Source organism: Orcinus orca, chromosome 15, assembly GCF_937001465.1.
Source record: "Orcinus orca chromosome 15, mOrcOrc1.1, whole genome shotgun sequence".
In the NCBI taxonomy this organism is placed as follows: domain Eukaryota; kingdom Metazoa; phylum Chordata; class Mammalia; order Artiodactyla; family Delphinidae; genus Orcinus; species Orcinus orca.
In genome coordinates this window covers 17,348,912-17,365,493 of record NC_064573.1, presented here as the reverse complement: position 1 = coordinate 17,365,493, position 16,582 = coordinate 17,348,912, and the positions used below count along the sequence as shown (strand labels likewise).

The 16,582-nt window shown below is 37.4% G+C and overlaps 1 protein-coding gene across 9 annotated transcripts in view; it reads left to right on the top strand.

Annotated features, from left to right (window-relative positions):
• WDR7 (WD repeat domain 7) overlaps positions 1–16,582 on the top strand; it is a 389,035-nt gene that overhangs the window by 273,662 nt on the left and 98,791 nt on the right. The window lies entirely within an intron of this gene.

Below are 16,582 nucleotides of genomic sequence, written 5' to 3'. Positions count from 1 at the left end.
TCTCAGAATGTTTATAGCTTGAGGTACATTTTGTTTAAAAAAATGTTTTTTTAATATATTTATTTATTTTTGGCTGCGTTGGGCCTTCGTTGCTGCACGCAGGCTTTCTCTAGTTGCGGCGAGCGGGAGCTGCTCGTTGCAATGCGTGGGCATCTCGTTGCGGTGGCTTCTCTTGCTGTGGAGCACAGGTTCTAGGCACCCAGGCTTCAGTAGTTGTGGCACGTGGGCTCAGTAGTTGTAGCTCGCCGGCTCTAGAGCGCAGGCTCAGTAGTTGTGGCGCACGGACTTAGTTGCTCCGCAGCATGTGGGATCTTCCCGTACCAGGGCTCGAACCCATGTCCCCTGCATTGGCAGGTGGATTCTTAACACTGCGCCACCAGGGAGGTCCCTAAAAATTTTTTTACCTCCATGTGTTCAGTAGAAAGAGTGTTAAAGTCTGTTGAAGATAATTGTTTTTGTAGAAAACAGAGCAACCAGTTAGTCATAGTTACATAACATTTTTCTTTTTAAGACAAGCTCAATGCTATCCTTACTTGTTTGCTTGGTTCTGTGAGTATATTGTAGTGGAAGGCTTTATTTCAGATAAGTTTCCTGAAAGCAGTGGCGTTACACTATGCATCTTTATGCCTTTTGTATTTCCTGGCATTTCAAAAATATTTGCTGAATTAATTGTACTCTGCGTCTTCCCATATCTTTCGTCATATTTACAGTAGGTTTTACATCCTAGTTTCTTCATTTTGCTGTTTCTGATTTATACCATCCGGAAGTTAAATCAAGAACACATAGAAAAAGATTATGCTGTAGTATACATGTGTACAGATATTTTCTTGTGATATAGAGTAGGCATGTTAGGATACAGTAATTTTTTAACATCATGCCACATTAATTCTGGTTTGTGTTCTTTTCATTAAAAATTATATATATTAAATGCTTTTGTATAATTAACTGATGTTAAAAATACATGTAGTTGTTATATTCCCAGTCGATTATTCTCTAAGGAAATGTCTATGCAAAAATGGACATTTATCTGTCACTTAGTGGAGGTGAGGAAGCAGTTTCATTAGGGATTATCTTACTGAAGGTTAGCAAAGCATTGCTTACAGCAGTCACTGCTGTGTAAATAACCCCCCTGGAGCTAACGTGAGGGAATTGTTCGACATGTAAAGGGCCTACCTTTGCCCTTGCTGGAAGCCTGACTTCTCCCCAGTTCTTTCAGTCACCTTACTTTCTGCACATCCACTTTGGTTTGCTCTTGTTTAATCACTGGAGAGCAAGGTTTCTGCTTGAATGCTAAGGAGGCAGGTGTCTAAATGGAATGCTCGGTACCAGTTCTTTTCTGATTTGGCAGAAAGCAATTGTATTTTGTTTGTTAATTTAATAATATTTATTGAACAACTACTGTGTATCAAGTGCTCACTAGGCTCTGGGGGTGCAATGATGAATGAGATGATGTCCTCAAGGAGCACAGTGTCTAATAGGGCAGGTAATTATTTTTTGTTTTGTTTTGTTTTGTTGTTTGTTTGTTTATACTGCAGGTTCTTATTAGTCATCAATTTTATACACATCAGTGTATACATGTCAATCCCAATCGCCCAATTCAGCACACACCCCCACCCCCCCGCGGTTTTCCCCCCTTGGGGTCCATACGTTTGTTCTCTACATCTGTGTAGGGCAGGTAATTATAAAGATAAGTAACGCCAGGGTGCTGTGTTATGTGCTGGGAGAGAATTACGTATGAGGGACAGGGTTGGGCAATAAATGTAGTGCTTAACTCTGGATATGGGAGGCTTAGAGAGTTCACAGAAGAGGAAGCAGAATAATAATAATAATAATAATAATAATGGAGTCTTGGAAAGTTTCACAAAGGAGAAGGCAGACTAATAATAATAATTTCCTTTTACTAAAGGAGAAAAGTACTTTAATAAAAGTGGCTGCCAAACGGAAGAAGGATTTGCCCTCCGCAGGGGTTTGGGGGGTGGTGGTAGGAGTGGTGGTGGGTTCTGGGAAAGCGTCACTGAAGAGTTGATGGGGTGAGCTTTGCAGAATAAGTAAGTGTGTGCCATCTGGAATTGCAGAAAGAATCATACTGACCAGTGTTTGGAGGTACAAAAGTATACAGTGAGTTTGGCAAATGCTCTGTGGTAGTGGCTGGAATGTAGGTAGGATGGAAGTCTAGCATAGGGCCACAGGATAGGGCTTTGAGTTCCATACACAGAAATTTGGTTATTATTCTGCAAGCAGTGGCGAGTCAGCAGAGTTGAGCAAACACGTGTAATTCTCTTTCCAGAACATAGTTGATAAGATATAATCTCATGAAACATAGGATTTATAGCAAGTAGTTATAAATTGAGGTAGTTAACTACCTCTTACTAAATTGTATTCGATATTATTAGAGCTGTGAAGATATAAGCCATAAAAAGTCAGTGCATAAACTTAGGAAGATGAATAACAATATAAGGCTTGTACTAAATTAGTTGGAACAGATAATAAATCATGGAGGACTTCAGAGAACACTAAGCTTAGGTGGGACCTCCAAAGTTTTACAGGGCGATGCCATGCTACTTATTTAGGCTGATTTGTAGTAGATTGATAAATGAACAACAACAAACATATTAACATATCAACAGAAGTAAAACTTACTTTATTGAAAACCTGCCATGTTTGTACCATTGTACGTGCCTTACAGCACTTATTTGCCCTCTACTTATAAATAAATGCCTTTCACTAGTCAAACTAGTGAAACTCTAGTCAAAGTCAGTGATGTGAATATCTGTGGTCCAGTCAGGTGAAATTTGTTTTTAAAATCTTTATATAATGTTGTATTCTTTTTGTTTGTTTGTTTGTTTTCTTCTTTCCTTTGCCCTTTCTTAAAGATGCTGTGGGTTTTAGCTTAGGCTAACCTCTATAATGTTGCTACATACCAATATTCAGTTCTTATGGTTGGTAGGTCATAAAAAACTATAAAACTTCATTTACTATTGTTTTTTTTAATGAGATGATATTTGTCAAAGCACCTAGCAGAATACTTGTGATTTAGGTATTCAGAGAATATTAGTTTCCAGGGAGGGGGGGGTCTCTCCATCTGAGCAATAATGTGAAAACCCAAAATTTGTGTAAGAAATTAGTTAATATTTATTTTAAAGAATTTTATATGCATAAAAACTATAGGATGGCATTATTATCATTTTCATATATGTAAAAAAAATTGGTTTACTTCCCAAAATATTAAATAAATTTTAGTCAATGTTATAAAGATGCTCTTCACATCTAAAGTTGTATTAATTCAATTAAGAACTACTCTAGTATCCTGAAGTCATTGAATATTTAAAAATCAAAAGTACTCTCATTTGGGTTATACATAAATTTCTCTATTTTCTGAGTACCAAGATGAAGTAGCATCGTCAAGTGTGGAATGATCCTAAGATTGGTTTTCTTGTTTTTTAGATTTGTTTTGTTTTATAACCTTGACAAGTAGGCTTGTGATTCTGATATGCATCTGGGTTCAGAATTTTAAAACTTGAACGTGGTAATTTCTCTAAGATTTTCTTTACTGTTAGTAACTTGGCAGTTATTTTTCAGATTGTATTTAAAATTTCCACTTTATTGGTGCTATGAAAGTCTTGGCTTTAAGCTTAGGCTGACCTCTGTATTGTATGTTGCTACATACCAATAGTCAGTTTATTCAGGTTTGTTTGTTTATTCATTTATTCAGGTTTATTAATGATTAAATGATGTAATATACAATTTAATGAGTGGTGAATCCATCCACTGTAGTATGTTGTTAAGTAAATTTCTTTGTCCTCTGACATATTTACTCAAAACATATTTAAGTTTAAGCTACAAATTGTAAGTACAATGAAAGAAAGAAGGATTGATACAGAAAGTTTGATTTTTCTAAGTTTGTTCGTATAATATTTTTCCGTCAGTTGTTAAAGCTTCTTGTAATATCTTCTGCTTGAAAACAGAAATGGATTAGAACACATGCCAGTAAAATTTGATATAATTCTGTCTTCTTACTGACCCGAAACTCACTTGTTGATATTAAAATATGAGGTTATAGACCGCAGAAATGAATAATTTGCCAGACTTGAGCCATATGTTTGTATCTAAACTTCTTAGCATCCAGTGTGCCAAGAGGGGCAGACCATCAATACCTAAGTCACAATGTTCAGATGATAGAAATAGAGCAGTTGTTCAAGAGGAACATACCTGTTTGTAGGACTGAGATCAACGTGGAATTGAGAGTCCTCAGAAGAATTTCCATCTGCGGAGCGGGTGGTTGAATCTGCCGATGTGGGACCTGTGGAAACGGACAGCCAACTGTCATAAGGCCTTTTATGTAAGGGTTTGAACATCTGTAGATACTGAAGGACGGCCATATGCAGTTTATAGACTCAGTTGTTTTACAGATTTGGCGACTCTCAAGAATGTCTTGGGAAAGAGCTCACACATGTCAATATTAAAATACATTCAGTGCCTGTTAGTTGAGAGAACTAAGGACACTAAACACAGGTATTAAGTGCTCACTCTCTGTTAGGCCCTCTGGGGAATAATGATCTCTAAGTGTAGTTCCTGGACTATCTTCAAGAGAATTACCTGATTTCTAGGCTCCCCCTGAGAGCCACTGCATCAGACTGTCATGAAGCCTGATGATTCTTATGCACACTAAAGTTCGAAAACAGTGCTCTAATAATCCAAAATCAAGAAAACAAAACCTGAGTCATTGTCCTTTGTGACCATGTTCTGTTATGTCAGAGTCTGTATCCTAGAATGCCTTTCTGTTTACATACTGAGTAAACTCAGAATTTCCAAGGAAACATCTAAAGACAGCCCTTCAGCTCCTGCATTCCAGTGATGCACTTAATTTTTAAAGACTTGCCCTTAGACAGTAGCACAGAATGCCTGCCAGAGACTTTAACTTCAAGCTGTTCATTAATTGACTTTTATCTAAAACTCCATTGAAAAAAACCAGAACAATTAGAAGTTAGTTTAAAAAACACGGGGTCCATTTATCCCTCTACATATTCTAGTTTATATCCCTAGATTAAGCTAAACCATCAGAGAGCTGCCTGTTTGGACCACATTGTCTGACCTCCTTCAGCGTTCCCTTCCCCAAGTTCCTTGTCAGTGTTTTGCCTGCAGTTTGCACTGAGGAACCTGCCACGTGAGTGTCTTAAGAAGGTTGACAGTGCAGTTACTGTAAGCGTCATACTGATGTCCATTGTTTAGGGTCCCTTCTGTAAGGACTCAATAAAAACATTTCTTTCAAATCCAGATGACAGGCATTTTTTGTTCGTTTTGTCCTAAGGAACGAGTATATGTTTTTTGTTTTTAATTATGCTTAACCAGAGTTAATGTAAACATTTTGCTTTGGTCATTGGGCAGCTCAAAACCAAATTCCCCACCTCACTTTAGTAGTTATGGCTTACATCTCCATTCTCTTTATCTCATCATCACACCTCAAGCTTATCTTCCTTTTCTATCTTTTTACTGAATTATGTTCTATAAGCTTCCCTAAGTCCTTTCTGTAATATGTATGTATATATATGTATTTATGTACATATGTATGTGTATGTGAAATATAACACGTTTATAATTTTATTTCAGAGGCATGGAAACAAAGATAATCATTTTACATATAATACTATGATTATTTTCTAAAAATTAAAAATCGTCTTCTTTGTATTAATTGAAATATCCTAGATCTTCCTGGAGTCATTTATATATCTGTGGATATTTGTCTATATTTTATTTAGTAAAAGATACAAAAATAACATAATTTTTTAAATTGAAGTGTAGTTGATTTACAATATTGTGTTAATTTCAGATGTACAACAAAGTGACTCAGTTTTTTTTCAGATTATATTCCATTATAGGTTATTACAACATATTGAATATAGTTCCCAGCGCTATACAGTAAATCCTTGTTGCTTATCTCTTTCATGTATATTAGTTTGTATCTGTTAATCCCATATTCCTAATTTGTCCCTCTTTCCCTCCCTCTCCCCTTTGGTAACCATAAATTTGTTTTCATGTCTGTGACTTTGTTTCTGTTTCATATACAAATTCATTTGTATTATTTTTAATATTACACATGTAAGTGATATTTGTCTTTCTCTGTTTGACTTACTTCACTAAGTATAATATTCTCTAGGTCCACCCATGTTGCTGCAAATAGCAATATTTCGTTCTTTTTTATGGCTAAGTTTTATATATATATATATATATATATATATATATATATATATATATATCTATCTCACATCTTCTTAAGCCAATTGTCTGTTGATGGACACTTGGGTTGTTTCCATGTCTTGGCTATTGTAAATAGTGCTGCTGTGAACATTGGGGTGCATGTATCTTTTCAAATTAAAGTTTTTGTTTTTTTCTGGATTTATGCCCAGGAGTAGAATTGCTGGATCATATGGTAGTTCTATTTTTAGTTTTTTAAGGAACCTCCATACTGTTTTCCATAGTGGCGGCACCAATTTACATTCCCACCAACAGTGTAAGAGAGTTCCCTTTTCTCCACACTCTCTCCAGCATTTATTATTTGTAGACTTTTTGATGATAGCCATTCTGACCAGTGTGAGGTTATACCTCATTGTGGTTTTGATTTGTATTGTTGTCCATCTGTATGTCTTCTTTGGAAAAATGCTATGTAGGTCTTCTGTCCATTTTTTAATTGGGTTGTTTGTTTTTTTGATATTGAGTTGTATATTTCAGATATGGACTCCATTTCAGTCACATCATTTGCAAATATTTTGTCCCATTCTGTAAGTTGTCTTTTTGTTTTGTTAATAGCTTCCTTTGCAGTGCAAAAGCTTTAAAGTTTGAGTGTGTTCCATTTATTTATTTTTGCTTTTATTTCGTTTGCCTTGGGTGACTAATTTAAGAAAATATCGCTACATTTTATGTCAAAGAATGTTTTACCTATGTTTTCTTCTAGGAGTTTAATAGTGTCATGTCTATATTTAGGTCTTTAAACCATTTTTAGTTTATTTTTGTATATGGTGTGAGGAAGTGTTTTGATTCCATTGATTTACATGTAGCAGTCCAGCTTTCCCAATACCACTTGGCAAAGAGACTTTCTTTTCCCATAGTATATTCTTGCCACCTTTGTCATAGATTAATCGGCCCTAGGTGTGTGGATTTATTTCTGGGCTCTCTATTCTGTTTCATTGATCTATGTGTCTGTTTTTGTGCCAGTACCATGCTGTTTTGATTACTGTAGCTCTGTAATATAATGTGAAGTCTGGAAGTGTTATGCCTCCAGCTTTGTTCTTTTTCCTCAGGATTGCTTTGGCAATTTTGATCCATTTATGTTTCCATATTTTAAAAATTACAGTTTTAGCTGCTGTGTAAACTTTATAGTCAGATTTAAATATTTCCTAATATTTACATTTTAGTTCCAGGGATATTGTTAAAAATACAGTGGTATCCATTAATAATACAAGAAAATTACTTAGATTTCATTGCCTGTGAGAGACTATAGCATACATATTCTTCAAAACATAGTTATTCAAAATAGTTCTATCACCAGATTTTGCATCGCTGTAACAAATAAAGCTATTTTATTATATAGGAATTAAACTGTATTCTTTCTAGAACACAGATATATTAGCAACAAGATTGTTGCAACATTGAATTAATTTTGTGTTTATGAATAAGCAGACTAAGAAGTACAATAAGGTAACATTTAAGAAATGAATTCCTCTAGATTCTCTCCCATCTCATTGCACTTTGTTTTGCCTTTGTCAATCTCCTAGATCAGGGGTCCCCAACCCCCCAGGCCATGGACCAGCACCGGTCTGTGGCCTGTTAGGAACTGGGCCGCACAGCAGGAGGTGAGCAGCAGGTGAGCAAGTGAAGCTTTATCTGTATTTACGGCCAGGTGTAAATACAGATGAAGCAGTCTCCCTATTGCTCACATTACTGCCTGAGCCCTGCCTCCTGTTAGATCAGCGGCGCCATTATATTCTCATAGGAGCGCAAACCCTACTGTGAACTAAACATGTGAGGGATCTAGGTTGTGCACTCCTTATGAGAGTCTAATGCCTGATGATCTGAGATGGAGCTGAGGCAGTGATGCTAGCACTGGGGAGCGGCTGCAAATACAGATTATCATTAGCAGAGAGGTTTGACTTCAGAGACACCATAATAAATCAATGCGCTTCATAGCACAAGGAGATCAGCTCCGTGCTTTTTGACCACCTAGAGGGGTGGGAGGAAGACGCAAGAGGGAGAGGGTATGGGGATATATGTATACGTATAGCTGATTCACTTTGTTATAAGCAGAAATTAACACAACATTGTAAAGCAATTATACTCCAATAAACATGTTAAAAAAATAAATCAATGCACTTGAATCATCCCAAAACCATCCTTCCCCACCCCCCACCCCCGCCCCGGTCCATAGAGAAATTGTCTTCCAAGAAACTGGTCCCTGGTGCTAAAAAGGTTGGGGACCGCTGTCCTAGGTGATCTTCCAAAAGGCATCATCCAGCTCTCTAGATGATTGTTGTTAGAGGCAGAAGTACAAAGGGTTCTGAGTAATTTACATTTAATTGCCGAGACTATAAATAATACAGCATCCTCAGTTAAAAATATCCTAGACACTAAGAAAGTAGAACTAACTTTTTTCGAGGTTTGGACGGGTAAACATCACTGAAGTTTCCTCAGAATTCATTGTTAAAATTTAGTTATCAGTTGCTGTGTTACTGAACTTGAATATCCTTGTGAAGACCCTCATATACAGACCAACCAGCATGGAGCATGCCATGCTTGACTCAGTCTGATTAATTATTTCTCTTTTGGTCACCATATAAACACTGACTCATTTTACACTACTATATTTGATGCAGTAGCACAAAATACAAAAGTGTAGAAATGCACAGATGTTACTAAACTAAGAGAAAAGCAGTATAGCACACACACAAGTATGATATATACTTGTTCTGAAATGAATACTTTAAGGGTTTGTTATTCATTTTGCAAAAGTATTCTTCTAAAATTGAAGTATAGTTGATTTACAATGTTGTGTTAATTTCTGCTGTACAAAAAATATTCTTTACTAATCTCAGAATAGAAAAATTGAAGCTCTCATAAACTACTGACTATCAAAGTTCAGTTAGAAAGGAAGATAAAGTACCTCTGGAAATATAATGAAATTAAAATATAATTTTTAAATTTAAGGCAATATTATTATGTTCTTAAGGGCTAGTAGTGAGATAATACATAACAAATAAAGGATTAGAGATTTTTTAATAAAATTCTAAGTTGATGGGAAAATATGATTAATTTGGAGAGTAAGAGGTTTTAGAATTTTTTCACAGCAAAGATTAGATATGCCTCTACATGTGATTTTTAGTCACTTAGAGCTCCTCAATTATGCACATTATGAGTAGCTTGAAGAAAGGGGTTTTTGCATCCATTTCTTTTATTGTTTCCCATAGCAAGTAGTAGAGGGCTTCATCTGGCCAAAAGCCATATACCCCAGAATTCTCACATAGATCCTTTTATCATGCATTTTTATTCTTTTAAGTGGAGGCAATTTATTTGATGTATAACTAAGAGTGATTTGATTTTATGCCTATTAAAGACTTGTCAAATAAATTCATAGATTCAGAAGAAATCCTTTGTTGAGCTCTGTCCCAGTTTTTAGTTTAGAAAATCTGAACACTCAATATAGGCACTCAATAACTGTGGTTGAATAATGATACCAGCTATGCTGCTTCATGTGTTTAGTCCTTAATTTCATCATAATAAATGGTACCAGTTATTTCACTTAAGCAGTGACCTTGCTGCATTATTTTTATAGAATTACAAGTTGTAGAATTTGGAATCTGCAAAGGACCTCACGTTATAAATTACCCACCTCTAGCCTTCATTTGACAAACGGACAAACTTACGAGCATTCTTGTGCTGACGATCAGATGAAAGTGAAGCCCAGCTTGACTGAACGGATCTCACAACTGCTCTGTATTCTGCAGGGCGGGGTGTGCACCTGCTGCATAGGCACCCACGTGACACAGTTGCTCCATCTCAGCAGAGGGTGAGATGGCTGTTGTTGTGTCCCAGGCCTCTTCCTTACTTCATCCTTCCTTTACAACCCTCTCTCAACTCCCCTTGCTCCTTAGATAACCCTTCTCTCAGTTTTTTCTTAAAGATTTTTTTTGATGTGGACCATTTTTTCTTAAAGTCTTTATTGAATTTGTTACAATATTGCTTCTGTTTTATGTTTTGGTTTTTTGGCCATGAGGCGTGTGAGATCTTAGCTCCCTGACCAGAGATCAAACCCACATCCCCTGCATTGGAAGGCGAAGTTTCAACCACTGGACCACCAGGGAAGTCCCCTCTTCTCTCACTTTTATCCTCAACTTCTCTTCCTCTGTCTGGAAACGTGCTATTATCTCTCATTTGAAACTCTTCCTTCCCTCTGTGTCTCCTCTCTCCACTGTCCAGCCTCTCATCTCTCCTTGCCCAGGAAGAAGAGCGTGTGCTCTGTCCATTTTGTCACCTCTCCTACCCTTTTGATCTACTGTCATCTGGTCTTTGCCCCCACTATTTTGCTAATCTCTCTCTCTCCCCCTGGTTACAAACAACTTTTTTTTTTTTTTTGGCTGCATTGGGTCTTCGTTGCTGCAAGCGGGGACTCCTCTTCGTTGCGATGCGCAGGCTTCTCATTGTGGTGGCTGCTCTTGTTGTGGAGCAAGGGCTCTAGGAGCGCAGGCTTCAGTACTTGTGGCATGTGGGCTGAGTAGTTGTGGCTTGCGGGCTCTAGAATGCAGGCTCAGTAGTTGTGGCACACGGACTTAATTGCTCTGCGGCATATGGGATCTTCCCGGACGAGGGGTCGAACCTGTGTCCCCTGCATTGGCAGGTGGATTCTTGACAAATGCACCCCCAGGGGGGTCCCTACAAACAACTTTTCTTTTTTTTTTTAACATCTTTATTGGAGTATAATTGCTTTACAATGGTGTGTTACTTTCTGCTTTATAACAAAGTGAATCAGTTATACATATACATATGTTCCCATATCTCTTCCCTCTTGCGTCTCCCTCCCTCTCACCTTCCCTATCCCACCCCTCTAGGTGGTCACAAACCACCTAGCTGATCTCCCTGTGCTATGCGACTGCTTCCCACTAGCTATCTATTTTACATTTGGTAGTGTATATATGTCCATGCCACTCTCTCACTTTGTCACAGCTTACCCTTCCCCCTCCCCATATCCTCAAGTCCATTCTCTAGTAGGTCTGTGTCTTTATTCCCGTCTTACCCCTAGGTTCTTCATGACCTTTTTTTTTTTTAGATTCCATATATATGTGTTAGCATATGATATTTGTTTTTCTCTTTCTGACTTACTTCACTCTGTGTGACAGACTCTAGGTCCATCCACCTCACTACAAATAACTCAATTTCATTTCTTTTTATAGCTGAGTAATATTCCATTGTATACATGTGCCACATCTTCTTTATCCATTCATCTGTTGATGGACACTTAGGTTACTTCCATGTGCTGGCTATTGTAAATAGAGCTGCAATGAACATTTTGGCACATGACTCTTTTTCCTTTATTTATTTATTTATTTGCAGTACGCGGGCCTCTCACTGTTGTGGCCTCTCCCATTGCGGAGCACAGGCTCCGGACGCGCAGGCTCAGCGGCCATGGCTCATGGGCCCAGCCGCTCCGTGGCATGTGGGATCTTCCTGGACCACGGCACGAACCCGTGTCCCCTGCATTGGCAGGCGGACTCCCAACCACTGCGCCACCAGGGAAACCCGACTCTTTTTGAATTATGGTTTTCTCAGGGTATATGCCCAGTAGTGGGATTGCTGGGTTGTACGATAGTTCTATTTGTAGTTTTTTAAGGAACCTCCATACTGTTCTCCATAGTAGCTGTACCATTCACATTTCCACCAGCAGTGCAAGAGTGTTCCCCTTTCTCCACACCCTCTCCAGCATTTATTGTTTCCAGATTTTTTGATGATGGCCATTCTGACTGGTGTGAGATGATATCTCATTGTAGTTTTGATTTGCATTTCTCTAATGATTAATGATATTGAGCATTCTTTCATGTGTTTGTTGGCAATCTATATATCTTCTTTGGAGAAATATCTATTTAGGTCTTCTGCCCACTTTTGGATTGGGTTGTTTCTTTTTTTGTTATTGAGCTGCATGAGCTGCTTGTAAATTTTGTAGATTAATCCTTTGTCCGTTGCTTCATTTGCAAATATTTTCTCCCATTCTGAGGGTTGTCTTTTCGTCTTGTTTATGGTTTCCTTTGCTGTGCAAAAGCTTTTAAGTTTCATTAGGTCCCATTTGTTTATTTTTGTTTTTATTTCCATTTCTCTAGGAGGTGGGTCAAAAAGGATCTTGCTGTGATTTATGTCATAGAGCTTTCTGCCTATGTTTTCCTCTAAGAGTTTGATAGTGTCTGGCCTTACATTTAGGTCTTTAATCCATTTGGAGCTTATTTTTGTGTATGGTGTTAGGCGGTGTCCTAATTTCATACTTTTACATGTACCTGTCCAGTTTTCCCAGTACCACTTATTGAACAGGCTGTCTTTGTTCCACTGTATATTCTTGCCTCCTTTATCAAAGATAAGGTGACCATATGTGCATGGGTTTATCTCTGGGCTTTCTATCCTGTTCCATTGATCTATATTTCTGTTTTGTGACAGTACCATACTGTCTTGATTACTGTAGCTTTGTAGTATAGTCTAAAGTCAGGGAGCCTGATTCCTCCAGCTCCATTTTTCATTCTCAAGATTGCTTTAGCTATTTGAGGTCTTTTGTGTTTCCATACAAATTGTGAAATTTTTTGTTCTAGTTCTGTGAAAAATGCCAGTGGTAGTTTGATAGGGATAGCATTGAATCTGTAGATTGCTTTGAGTAGTAGAGTCATTTTTACAATGTTGATTCTTCCAATCCAAGAACATGGTATATCTCTCCATCTATTTGTATCATCTTTAATTTCTTGCATCAGTGTCTTATAATTTTCTGTATACAGGTCTTTTGTCTCCTTAGGTAGGTTTTTACCTAGATATTTTATTCTTTTTGTTGCAATGGTAAATGGGAGTGTTTTCTTAATTTCACTTTCAGATTTTTCATCATTAGTGTATAGGAATGTAAGAGATTTCTGTGCATTAATTTTGTATCCTGATAATTTATCACATTCATTGATTAGCTCTAGTAGTTTTCTGGTAGCATCTTCAGGATTCTCTATGTATAGTATCATGTCATATGCAAACAGTGACAGCTTTACTTCTTCTTTTCCGATTTGGATTCCTTTTATTTCTTTTTCTTCTCTGTTTGCTGTGGCTAACACTTCCAAAACTATGTTTAATAATAGTGGTGAGAGTGGGCAACCTTGTCTTGTTCCTGATCTTAGTGGAAATGCTTTCAGTTTTTCACTGTTGAGGATGATGTTGGCTGTGGGTTTGTCATAGATGGCCTTTATTGAGGAAAGTTCCCTCTATGCCTACTTTCTGCAGCGTTTTTATCATAAATGGGTGTTGAATTTTGTCGAAAGCTTTCTCTGCATCTATTGAGATGATCATATGGTTTTTCACCTTCAATTTGTTAATATGGTGTATCACGTTGATTGATTTGCGTATATTGAAGAATCCTTGCATTCCTGGAATAAACCCCACTTGATCATGGTGTATGATCCTTTAAATGTGCTGTTGGATTCTGTTTGCTAGTATTTTGTTGAGGATTTTTGCATCTATGTTCATCAGTGATATTGGCCTGTAGTTTTCTTTCTTTGTGACATCTGTGTTTGGTTTTGGAATCAGGGTGATGGTGGTCTCGTAGAATGAGTTTGGGAGTGTGCCTCCCTCTGCTACATTTTGGAAGAGTTTTAGAAGGATAGGTGTTAGCTCTTCTCTAAATGTTTGATAGAATTCGCCTGTGAAGCCATCTGGTCCTGGGCTTTTGTTTGTTAGAAGATTTTTAATCACAGTTTCAATTTCAGTGCTTGTGATTGATCTGTTCATATTTTCTATTTCTTCCTGGTTCAGTCTTGGCAGGTTGTGCATTTCTAAGAATTTCTTCCATGTTGTCCATTTTATTGGCATAATCTCTCATGATCCTTTGTATTTCTGCAGTGTCAGTTGTTACTTCTCCTTTTTCATTTCTAATTCTATTGAGTCTTCTCCCTTATTTCCTTGATGAGTCTGGCTAATGGTTTATCAATTTTGTTTATCTTCTCAAAGAACCAGCTTTTAGTTTTATTGATCTTTGCTATCGTTTCCTTCATTTCTTTTTTTTAAAAATTTATTTATTTATTTATTTTTGGCTGTGTTGGGTCTTCGTTTCTGTGCGAGGGCTTTCTCTAGTTGCGGCGAGCGGGGGCCACTCTTCATCGCGGTGCGCGGGCCTCTCACTGTCGCGGCCTTCTCTTGTTGCAGAGCACAGGCTCCAATCGCGCAGGCTCAGTAGCTGTGGCGCACGGGCTTAGTTGCTCCGCGGCATGTGGGATCTTCCCAGACCAGGGCTCGAACCCGTGTCCCCTGCATTGGCAGGCAGATTCTCAACCACTGCGCCACCAGGGAAGCCCTCCTTCATTTCTTTTTCATTTATTTCTGATCTGATCTTTATGATTTCTTTCCTTCTGCTAACTTTGGGGTTTTTTTGTTCTTCTTTCTCTAATTGCTTTAGGTTCAAGATTCGGTTGTTTATTTGAGATGTTTCCTGTTTCTTAAGGTAGGATTGTATTGCTATAAACTTTCCTCTTAGAACTGCTTTTGCTGCATCCCATAGGTTTTGGGTTGTCGTGTCTCCATTGTCATTTGTTTCTAGGTATTTTTTGATTTCCTCCTTGATTCCTTCAGTGATCGCTTCATTATTAAGTAGTGTATTGTTTAGCCTCCATGTGTTTGTATTTTTTACAGATCTTTTCCTGTAATTGATATCTAGTCTCATAGTGTTGTGGTCGGAAAAGATACTTGATATGATTTCAATTTTCTTAAATTTACCAAGGCTTGATTTGTGACCCAAGATATGATCTATCCTGGAGAATGTTCCATGAGCCCTTGAGAAAACTGTGTATTCTGTTGTTTTTGGATGGAATGTCCTATAAATATCAATTAAGTCCATCTTGTTTAATGTATCATTTAAAGCTTGTGTTTACTTATTTATTTTCATTTTGGATGATCTGTCCATTGGTGAAAGTGGGGTGTTAAAGTCCCATATTATGAATCTGTTACTGTCGATTTCCCCTTTTATAGCTGTTAGTATTTGCCTTATGTATTGAGGTACTCCTATGTTGGGTGCATAAATATTTACAATTGTTATATCTTCTTCTTGGATCGATCCCTTGATCTTTATGTAGTATCCTTCTTTGTCTCTTGTAATAGTCTTTATTTTAAAGTCTATTTTGTCTGATATTAGAATTGCTACTCCAGCTTTCTTTTGATTTCCATTTGCATGGAATATATTTTTCCATCCCCTCACTTTCAGTCTGTATGTGTCCCTAGGTCTGAAGTGGGTCTCTTGTAGACAGCATATATATGGGTCTTGTTTTTGTATCCATTCAGCCAGTCTGTGTCTTTTGGTGGGAGCATTTAATCCATTTACATTTAAGGTAGTTATCGATATGTATGTTCGTATTCCCATTTTCTTAATTGTTTTGGGTTTATTATTGTAGGTCTTTTCCTTCTCTCGTGTTTCTTGCCTGGAGAAGTTCCTTTAGCATTTGTTGTAAAGCTGGTTTGGTGATGCTGAACCCTCTCAGCTTTTGCTTGTCTGTAAAGGTTTTAATTTCTCCATCAAATCTGAATGAGATCCTTGCTGGGTAGAGTAATCTTGGTTGTAGGTTTTTCTCCTTCATCACTTTAAATATGTCCTGCCACTCCCTTCTGGCTTGCAGCGTTTCTGCTGAAAAATCAGCCGTTAACCTTATGGGGATTCCCTTGTGTGTTATTTGTTGTTTTTCCCTTGCTGCTTTTAATGTGTTTTCTTTGTATTTAATTTTTGATAGTTTGATTAATATGTGTCTTGGCGTGTTTCTCCTTGGATTTACCCTGTATGGGACTCTGTGTGCTTCCTGGACTTGATTAACTATTTCCTTTCCCATATTAGGGAAGTTTTCAACTATAATCTCTTCAAATATTTTCTCAGTCCCTTTCTTTTTCTCTTCTTCTTCTGGGACCCTTATAATTCCAATATTGGTGCGTTTAATGTTGTCTCTGAGGTCTCTGAGACTGTCCTCAGTTCTTTTCATTCTTTTTTCTTTATTCTGCTCTGCAGTAGGTATTTCCACTATTTTATCTTCCAGGTCACTTATCTATTCTTCTGCCTCAGTTATTCTGCTATTTATCCCTTGTAGAGTATTTTCAATTTCATTTATTGTGTTGTTCATCATTGCTTGTTTCCTCTTTAGTTCTTCTAGGTCCTTGTTAAATGTTCCTTGCATTTTCTCTATTCTATTTCCAAGATTTTGGATCATCTTTACTATCATTATTCTGAATCCTTTTTCAGGTTGACTGCCTATATTCTCTTCATTTGTTAGGTCTGGTGGGTTTTTACCTTGCTCCTTCATCTGCTGTGTGTTTTTCTGTCTTCTCATTTTGCTTA